We start from the raw sequence: 10,044 nt of genomic DNA on the forward strand, positions 1-10,044 counted from the left end.
GCAGGAGTTCACGGCTGCCACTCTCCAGGACGTACTGTCCATCTGCTTGATCAGAACAACTACTATTTCTCAGAAGAGGACTAGGCCTTCAGATTTGCTGAAACTTCAATCATTAGAAAGGTTTTACAAGACTTTACTGTCTTTTACAAAAGGCTTCGCTCTACTTGCACACTAAGCTATCAGCTCTGAGAAGAGTGAAAGAGTTAAAGCAAAATCAGAGAAAGCCAACAGAGTCTCATAAAGTCTTTAAAACCAAGATATGCATACATCTTAAATAATGAAAAAGACATGGATTTTAAAATTATTATTGAATGGATTCTAACTTAGTAGTAACATTGGAAGAAAAGTCATTTCTAAGCAGTCGATGGCTGCTGAGCCAGCAGTCCTGCGCTGTAACTATGGTTCTCCTGGTTGCACGGAGGCACCAAGGCTTCAAATGCAATTACTTCTACACTGAGCATCTCACCTCACACAGGGAGGACAGCAAACACGTCCGTGTTCCTCTGTGAACACACAAAGATGCTCTCCACACTCACCCGGGCACTGCACAGCAGTACTGCAGGGGTTAGTTTCACCTCTGAGGCAAAGAATTGCAGCGAAAAGGTGGAAATGAGCTCTTGAGAACCATCCACAGGTGAGCAGAGCTGCCCCGGCGATGCGACGGGCACCCAGGGACGGGCTGCGACCTGTCGGGGCAGGGGAGCAGCGTGCTGCCGTGCCGACCGGGCAGGTGAGGTGCCGGCGGGTGCTGGCAATTCTGCTTCCCCGCGCCAAGACACGAAGGGTCGCTGCATGGTCTGGGGTGGGAAGGGAAGCTGTGAATCCAACAGCGTCAACCTTGATGCTCTGTGTTGAGCACCTTGAGGTGCTCAGGGGGAACACAGGGAAGGGGACTGGATGTGCCAGGTGAAAATACGACCATCAGACGTGCAGATCAGTGAGCCCTAAAGCCCAGTCTTCCCTCTGACACACGCTCTTTCATCAGGGCTACTTCTCAGGAGCTCCGGCGTCCCAGGGGCTTCGCTTTTCAGCCTCTCTCTTTAGCATTTCCCTCTGTGGGATGATTCTGTAACATCGTTTGGGAGATCTGCAGCTCCTTTGCTGGAGCTGGAGCATTTCTTCACCTCTCCACTGCAGCTGAAGGTGAAACGCATACGAGGGCGCCGGCAGGAGAGTCCACGATGCCCCGACTTCTGCGAGGGAGCATTTGGTTCTGCACAGCCTCGACACCAAGCCCGCCACCCCCGGGGATGAAATCTGGGTTAGATAAAGCCACTCCTGTCTCGGAACGGTGAGGTTAAGATGAGGGCATCCATGACGAGAGCCGCCTCGGGAGAGCGATTCTCCCCCTGCACCAAGCTGCGTGCAGGTGAAGACGGGAACGCTCGGTGCTCAGATGTACACAGACACCTGGGCCGGGATGCTGGGAGCTTCCTGAGCATTCGGTGTGTTTGCAAATCTTCTGGAAAATGAGTATGTAGTCAGCTGTCAGCGTTTGGAGATGATACAAAATCAGTGAGGCGCATCCATGGAAAAACAGTGAGGAGCAGAGGAAGGATCTCATGATGTGCAGTGGCTGGGGATAAAGCTGATTAAATTCAGAATTTGTAGGTTCAGAGTTATAGGTCAAAAAACAACACCCAGCCATAACTGAACAGATTCAAGCAATGGGCATGCCAGTACTGAGCAGTTCCCCGAGAGCTGGCCGCAGGACGTGGGAAGGGCCGTGGCCACCTGCCCTGCTCTCCGCTCCTTCCCCAGCTGCTCCCGCCGGCGCGGGGAAGGGCAGGCTCCTGGCGTGACGGGGTTGTGCAGTCCCAGCAGGGCAGGGCTCATTCTTATATTTGCATCACTCCGTTTAAGGGACAAACTGTACCGAGCAGGCAGCGTGACGGTCTGTAGCCACAGAGCACCGGGAACCTGTAGGGTGCCAGATGAACACGCCAGAGAGGAGCATTACCCTGGATCTAACTGCTTGCTTCGCAGCCCAGTACGGCCAGCACTGAAAACTGCACAATCATAACATTATTAAAGGATGCGAAGCCAACATTACTCCTTCTGTCAGTGCTTTATGCCAGCTGAACGGTGTGCTGTGGAAGGGCTACCACGAAAGTGGACCCAGGTGAGAAAGTATAGGACTCTTACATCAATGCTAAATCATACTTTAAAGGCAGGTGTTCCTTATCCGGAATACAAATGTAGTTCCTATAGCACAAAGAGCAAAAGCTTCCTTCTGTAAATCCATTTGACAGAGACCCCGCGATGGGGAACTCTCTCACGCTCAGGTAACTGGAATTGGAAGGGAGCTACTCCGAGCGGCCCAGGCTTCAGGTATCGGCGAGCTCCGATGCTGGAGATGGAGTAATTCAGAGAATGGCAGTGATGGAAACCACTAAACCCAGCATGCAGATGCTTTACAACTTCGGACCATCACAAAGACAGACAGACAGAAGTCATGTTATCAAGACCACACAGGTTTGTTTGGGAAGGACCTGCTGCCTTCTAATAGCATGGGAAAAAGCCACCACTTTCCAGCTCCGTGGTAACCCCCTCCTCCAAAACACTTTTAATGCAGTTCTTTTCCTGTTGCTCTCACTTCTTCGATGGCTTTAGAACAGAGCAGTCAAGGCTGAAGTGCTGGTAACACACCTACAGCAGGACAGTAGATGAGAAACCACGTCTTCGTCTTCGACAGCAAGTGATGAGTAGAGCTTCTGTCCCCTCCAAGGAGACACCAGTGTTACCATCGCTGAACTGAATACGTGTGGTATTTAAATACCAAATTACCGACCGCAGGAAAAAGCCAAAGGCAAATCCGCTGCAGAAGACAGCAGGAGAGGATTGATGCTGCTCCAGCCTCTCTCCTTGGAGGAGTTGGTACACGAGCCACACAAGTCCGTTCTAGCAGAGGTCCCACCTCAGGATGGATCCCTGTGTCTGTATTCCAAAGGGCCTTGGTTTGCAGCGGTAATATCATCGTAGGTAAGCAGCCGTGCTGGCCTTCGCTCCTCGCAGCATTCACACACCCTTTCGCGTTGTTTGTCTTCCCTGTTCTTCTTCGAGGACAGCCAGGGTGAGGCCTCAGAGGGACCAGCCAGGGCGATGCCATCTGATCAACCCTGCTCTGGTCGGACAGAGTGACCCCACGAAGGGGAATTGTCCTGAGTACAAACATCCACTCAAATGGACCACGAACACAGCTGCAGGGGACCTAATATATGCTTACAAATATCTGCAGGGTGGGGGTCAGGAGGATGGGGCCAGACTCTTTCCAGTGGTGCCCAGCAACAGGACGAGGGGCAACAGGCACAAATTGAAGCCGAGGAAGCTCCAGCTGAACCCGGGGAAGAACTTCTTCCCTCTGAGGGTGATGGAGCCCTGGCCCAGGCTGCCCAGGGAGGCTGTGGAGTCTCCTTCTCTGGAGATATTCCAGCCCCGCCTGGCCGCGGTGCTGTGCAGCCTGCTCTGGGTGACCCTGCTTGGGCAGGGGGTTGGGCTGGGTGACCCACAGAGGGCCCTGCCAACCCCAACCATTCTGTGATTCTGTGATTCTGTGATTCATTCTGTGAGGACACCCTGCTCGCACCCCAGAACGTCGGTCAGAGGTATGTTGTCAAATGGGCAGTGCAGGAGAACACATGGGAGCGAAAGAACCTTCAGCTTCTTGGAGCTCCGCAATCAAACCCTTGGTTATGCAACGGTGGGGTGAGCGCTGCAGAACACGGCAGCTTGCAGCACCCTCCCAAGAAAGGCCCTGCAGAAGGCAGAGCTGCATGCTGGGCACCCAGCCTCCCGCCGACGCAGACCCCCTGCCACGGGGGCTTTCTGCTGGGCTCTCCCCACTCACGGCCGCACTGGATCCTCGCACGCAGCCGGCACCATCGGTGCAAGCGTGGGCTGAGCTCCCGTCTGCGGCCGGCTCCGCAGAGGGAGGATGCTCGCGGGTCACTGGGGCCTTTGGCCGCTGCAGGGAGGGGGTCCTGGTACCCGAAAGCAAAGGTCTGTTGGAGAGACCCTCACCTTTGCTGCCCGTGGAACCTCCACGGGTGGATGGGGTGGCAGAGCAGGGTGATGCCGCTGGCGCTGAGCTCAGCATCCTAAACGAAGTCCGTCCTCAGCGCCTTTTCCAAAACCGTCCTTGCTTTGCGCTGCCCTCGTACACCAACGGGTTTGCAGGCCATGAGCTGGATTTTGTGGATTCAAAACGCTGATGCAAACCGTATATTTTTTCTTTTTGGAATGAGGAATGAAACCGGTAACGAAGAGAAGTCTGCAGTCAGTCCAGAAAACAGTCGGAGAGCCCTGCTGCTTGAGCTTGGCTAATTACAAACGCCGCCACAGCAAGCTGCAAGTGAGAAAATTTACACACAAAATGTAGAAAATAATTTAATGGAGCTTCTCTACTGCAGAGTGTCTTTAAAAAGCCTTCTAGCAAGCCTTTTGCCACATTACTAAACACACCTTTATTTATTATTTTTTTTAAGAAAGGAGCATAAAAGAACTTAATCCAAACTAAATATTTAACCAAATAGAAATTAACTAACAATGATGGATGGTAAACAGTCCTAGTCCCACGCTAAACCGGGACTTTAAAGCCCGTTTATCTAAGCTAAAGCTGCTCAAGGGGAAAGGCAAGTTTATTGAGTAAACTTTGTCTCAGCCACCTTGCTATTAAAACACTCGACAAACAGAAACTGCATCATATATTCTGTGAGAGGGGAAAAAAGGCAGCAAGAACATAACAATCCATCACACGGAAGTTACAATGCTACGTGGAGCAATTATCCCTAAATAGAAAAGCAGGGAAAACACGACGCTGCTAAGCAGCCACTTTCAACCCCCGTGGCCTTGTGCTGGACTCCAGTGAGGGACACCGTAAATCCCACCCATTGCACCCGTTTGGCCTGGGACAGTCCCTCCCAGGTCGCCACCAGGATGGAGCCACCTGGCCAGAGCTGCCCAGGCTCTTACCCGTGTGGACCCCTTCGCTGACATGTAACAGAATTAGCTGCTGCTTTTCTTGTTATTATTATTATTTATTATTATTATTATTTATTATTATTGTTATTCTTATTATTATTGTTATTCTTCTTCTTATTATTATTGTTATTCTTTTTATTTATTATTGTTCTTCTTCTTCTTATTATTATTATTATCATTATCATTGTTATTATCATCATTGTTATTATTATTGTTTTAAATCAGCCGTGCTGCTCTGGGGAAGCAGACCAGCCCAGGGAGTGGGGGACCATGCCGGAGCCCTCAGCCCCCCGCCCCGAGCCGAGGGCACCCCACCGAGTACAAGTCCCGGGAGGCAGCGTGGTGTCCCCGAGGTGGGGGGCCCGGAGGGGCGGCTGAGGGGCAAGGGCAGCGTTCAGGGCTCCCCGAGGTGCCTTCTCCTCTTTCCCATCGGCCCGGGGCTGTCCCGGGCCAGGAATCCTTTAAAACCCTGCGCCGGAGAGACAAACCTATTTGGGGATTTACTTCAATAAAAAAGCAGCAGGAGGGGAGCTTTCTCTCTGCAGGTTGGGTTTGCAGTGCCACACGTCCCTTCCAGGCCTGCAGCCTCTCCGCGTGTCACTGCGCAGCCCCGTGGCCTCCTCCCCGCAGCCCCGCGTCCCGCCGCGGGCGTTATCGTCCCGTGACAACGCCTCGGAAGCAGGGGGATAACCGTGCCCCGTTTAACGGACGGGAAACCCGGCACAGCGCAGATTTAGCGATTTGCTGACAGGCACACAAGAACATTCCGCTCGTCCAGCGTCCTCTCAACTCTGCCGTCTCCCTGTGTGACCCCGAACCCGGCGCGCACGCCCTGGGCAGGGCTGCAGCTCTGCGAGCGTCGGCCGGCACCCACGCGTCCACGGCTGCACCGCTCTGCGTCCTCGGCGTGGGGTCTGCAGGGCGCGGAGCAGCAGCTCAGGACCCACAGACACCCCCCAGCCCAGGGGGGAAAAGGCTGCAGGAGCCCCAGACACGCAGGTGCAGAATCACAGAATCACAGAATGTTCAGGGTTGGCAGGGACCTCTGGGGGTCACCCAGTCCAACCCCCTGCCCAAGCAGGGTCACCCACAGCAGGCTGCACAGCACCGCGGCCAGGCGGGGCTGGAATATCTCCAGAGAAGGAGACTCCACAGCCTCCCTGGGCAGCCTGGGCCAGGACTCCGCCACCCTCAGAGGGAAGAAGTTCTTCCTCGGGTTCAGCTGGAGCTTCCTCTGCTTCAGTTTGTGCCCGTTGCCCCTTGTCCTGTCGCTGGGCACCACTGGAAAGAGTCTGGCCCCATCCTCCTGACCCCCACCCTGCAGATATTTATCAGCATTTCTAAGGTCCCCTCTCAGCCTTCTCTTCTCCAGGCTGAACAAGCCCAGCTCCCTCAGCCTCTCCTCGTAGGAGAGATGCTCCAGCCCCCTCCTCATCCTCGTAGCCCTTGTAGAACGGACTGGGGGGGCACGAGAGGTGCTGGGAGCACGCCTGGCTGTCGCGTGGGCACCCGCTCTGGCATGCACCGCTGCAGCCAAGCGCCTCGTCGCCTCTGCAGAGCCCAGCAGCTCCTTCCGCAGCCCAGTGGAAATTCCCCAGCGGCTCCCAGCACCGGGGCCTCCAGAGACCAGCAAAGCTCCCCGGAGCTGGGACGCTGCCATCTCGGCGCGGCGTTCCCGCGAGGAGAATGGGGAGCAGCGAGGGTGGTGGGAGCCGAGCTGGGGCTGCAGCTGCCCCCTCGCTGCTGCCTGCCCTCGCCTCACCGCCCGCGCCAGCCCCTGCCCTCCTGCGAGCGGGCCCTGCCTGCCCAGCCTCGTCAGCCACCACGGAGCGAGCGGGACTGCCGAGCAGCGCCGCGATAAATTTAGAAAGAAATCTTTGTGTGGGTCAGAGGAAAAAAACAGCGGCCTGGGGAACGCGAGCTGCAGCGAAGCGGCGCGGCTCGGCTGGATTTCCCTCCGCGCGCCGCCTGCGAAGCGGGATTGAGCGCTGGGTTTGTTCCTGGCGAAAGCCGGAGGGATCCGGAGGGTTTATAGCTGGTCCTTCCTCCGCTGGAGGTCATAAGGCAAGGATGCCCTCAGATAAAAAGCGCCAGTTTTAACAAATATTGGTGCAAAAGGAGCGGGGAGCTCCAGCGGCTGAGCTGCCCAGCGCGGAGCTCGGCCGGCCGGTTCAGCCGGAGCCTCCTCACGCGCGGGCTGACCTTCCTCCCCGGGGCCCGCGGGAAGGCAGAGCGGGGCAGGCAGCGTCACCTCGCTCCGCTCGCGGGCTCCTCGGGCTCCCGGCTGCCGCGCCGCAGCGACGCTGCTCCGTCGCCATTGCTTGCGCTCATCGGCTAGCTTGTTTTTAAACAGCAACAGCAAAATCGTGGCATTAGTGGTGCAAAATCCCCCCTGAAACCCAGCACTGCTTTCCTCACTGTCTGAACACCATTCAAAACAGTTTTATCATTTGCTGGTAAATTATATTGTACCAAGGCAAGAAAAGGAAAGGAATTTTCTGAACGTATTTCCTTTAACAAGCTATTAAGACCTTGTACTGCTAATTAAACTATTAATTAGACGTCTTATCGTTCCTAAACACGTTACCACGTTGCCAAAGCAGCAATACGCCTCTGAGGCAGGCAGACGATAAGAAAAGTAGATGCAAACACAAAGATTAAAAAAATGAAGGAAAAAAAAATACCACAAGAACCAGAAATAGCAAACAAATAACCAAGAGTAATGCACTGTTTAACTTCTAGAAATAAAAAAAATACGTAACCTGAAAACAAATCTCCTCAGTAGAGGCCCTTGGGACCTCTTCTACGTCTGACGCAAGACAAAAAGTGACATTACTGTGTTCAGACTCTCTTCTTCCCTTCAATTAGAGTGAGAAACTGGAACCAGTCTCCTCTTCCCCAACAAAATAACTTTCCTTTAGCAAACTAACAGAAAAACTGTTCAAAAATGTTTTTTTCCTTCTCCAGAAGAAAAATGCAAACAATTTTCAATGGGAAAATCTCAATCCAATGCAATTCCCGCATCTGACCCCAGAGCCGTCCCCTCCAGACCAAACCTCCGCCCCAGAAACCGCACCCCGGGCTGACCCTTTCTTGGCTCACCTGCTTTTTAAGGTTAAAAAGAGACAAACTCGAAGCCTCACAGCTCCCGGCGCACTTTCTTGGCGCTGTGAAGCTGTTCCCTCCCGCCTCGTCGCTCCTTACGCCACGACGCGAGGAGGTGACCCTGCGAGCGCCAGCCCCCGGGTCCCGCTGCCGGGGTGCGTGGTGTTTGAGCCCCGAGTCCCAGCCCACACGGATCTGTGTTCATCTCTGGCTCCATCTCAGGGTTTGCAACACAAGCACATCAAAATGTTTTTAGAGCCCAATTCTTCAGCATTTGCCTTTGACAGTCTCTCTCAGGGGACAGATAATCTCATTTACGGCTGTTACTACAAATCAAAACACCAGCCCATTAAATAGATCTGAAGGCTAAGATTAAAGACTTCGAATTAAAACACCTGTGAAGTGCCTGTAATGCAAACAGTCGTAAATACCATTTTTTCTGGGGGATGGAGAAGCCCTACGCAGATGCTGCAGACGGAGCACTGACACGGGCGTTACACGAGGCCGGTTTCTTGTCTCTGGTTAGAAAAGGAGCTGAGCTCGGAGCTGGGCGAGGTCTCTGTGGCCACCTGATGATGGCTGAGGCTTTGGCTGACTCAGCACTGGTGAGCACTCGGATTCTGCGGGACGGGGGAAGCCGAGGGCACTGCTCGTTCCCGGGCGCAGGGATGAGCCCGGGCTCCACCGACGCCGCTTCGCCAGCTTCTCCTCCATCAGCCACCTGAAGCGTGACGAGGACGTTATCGCAGGCTGCCCGGGTATCTGCGTTCCCTGGGCTGGGACCGAAATTCCTGCCGTGGCCTTGGAGCAGACGGAGCAGCAAACACTGTCGGGCTCCCAGGCGAGCGCCGCAGGAGAAGACACCCATCTGCATGGGAGGGGGATTGATGGGAAACACCCATGTTAGAAATTTCATTTTAAATGTCCCCCACTCCTAGAAGATGAGCTTCAAAGCGCACTGTATGCGTTACTTCTTTCATGGCATCGGTGTCTTTGCCCGGTGGCTGCTTTACGGGCGCCCGGGGTGCGGGAGGGCACTGGGGTGGAGCAGGGCTCTTCTCCGCTTCAGGTGCTGCTGCAGAGCGGGCACCCTCACACAGAAACACAGAATCACAGAATGGTAGGGGTTGGAAGGGACCTCTGTGGGTCACCCAGTCCAATCCCCCTGCCCAAGCAGGGTCACCTACAGTAGGCTGTAGAGGACCTTGTCCAGGCGGGGCTGGAATATCTCCAGAGAAGGAGACTCCACAACCTCCCTGGGCAGCCTGGGCCAGGGCTCCGTCACCCTCAGAGGGAAGAAGTTCTTCCTCATCTTCAGCTGGAACTTCCTCTGCTTCCGTTTGTGCCCATTGCCCCTTGTCCTGTCGCTGGGCACCACTGGAAAGAACCTGGCCCCGTCCTCCTGACCCCCACCCTGCAGCGATTTAGGGGCATTTCTAAGGTCCCCTCTCAGCCTTCTCTTCTCCAGGCTGTGCACAGCTTCACCCGGAGCACAGCGGGAACTGTGCTAGCAGGGCACGGCCAGCAGATGGCAGCATCGTTGCGCGCAGCGCACCCCGGCGCCTCGGCTGCGGCTCCCGCGCCGGCAGCACCCGGTGAGGCCACGGACCCTGCTCTCTGCCCACCGGCTGCACCCCGAGCTGCGCAGCTCAGCGCTCCCCTGCGCTCGTTACGGAGAAGGGGGATTTCTGCAGCTCAACTCCCCGTATTTCTGAGCCAAACTGCACTGACCAGAATTTCACAGGGGGGGAAAATGTGGCAGCGCGACAAGGCACTCGAAGCACCTACCCCGAAACGGCGGTTTGAGTACAACGCCCCGGTAAATCCGTCCCAGCGGAGCTGGAGCGTGGAGAGCAGCGGGAGAGCTGCCCAGCTCCGGGGGCCCTCCCGTGCCAGGCAAACCGCTGGGACCTCTGAAGGGCCCCCAGGAGGAACCGGGCATCCCGCTGCTTGTGCGAG

This window comes from Opisthocomus hoazin, chromosome 25, assembly GCF_030867145.1.
Source record: "Opisthocomus hoazin isolate bOpiHoa1 chromosome 25, bOpiHoa1.hap1, whole genome shotgun sequence".
Lineage (NCBI taxonomy): Eukaryota > Metazoa > Chordata > Aves > Opisthocomiformes > Opisthocomidae > Opisthocomus > Opisthocomus hoazin.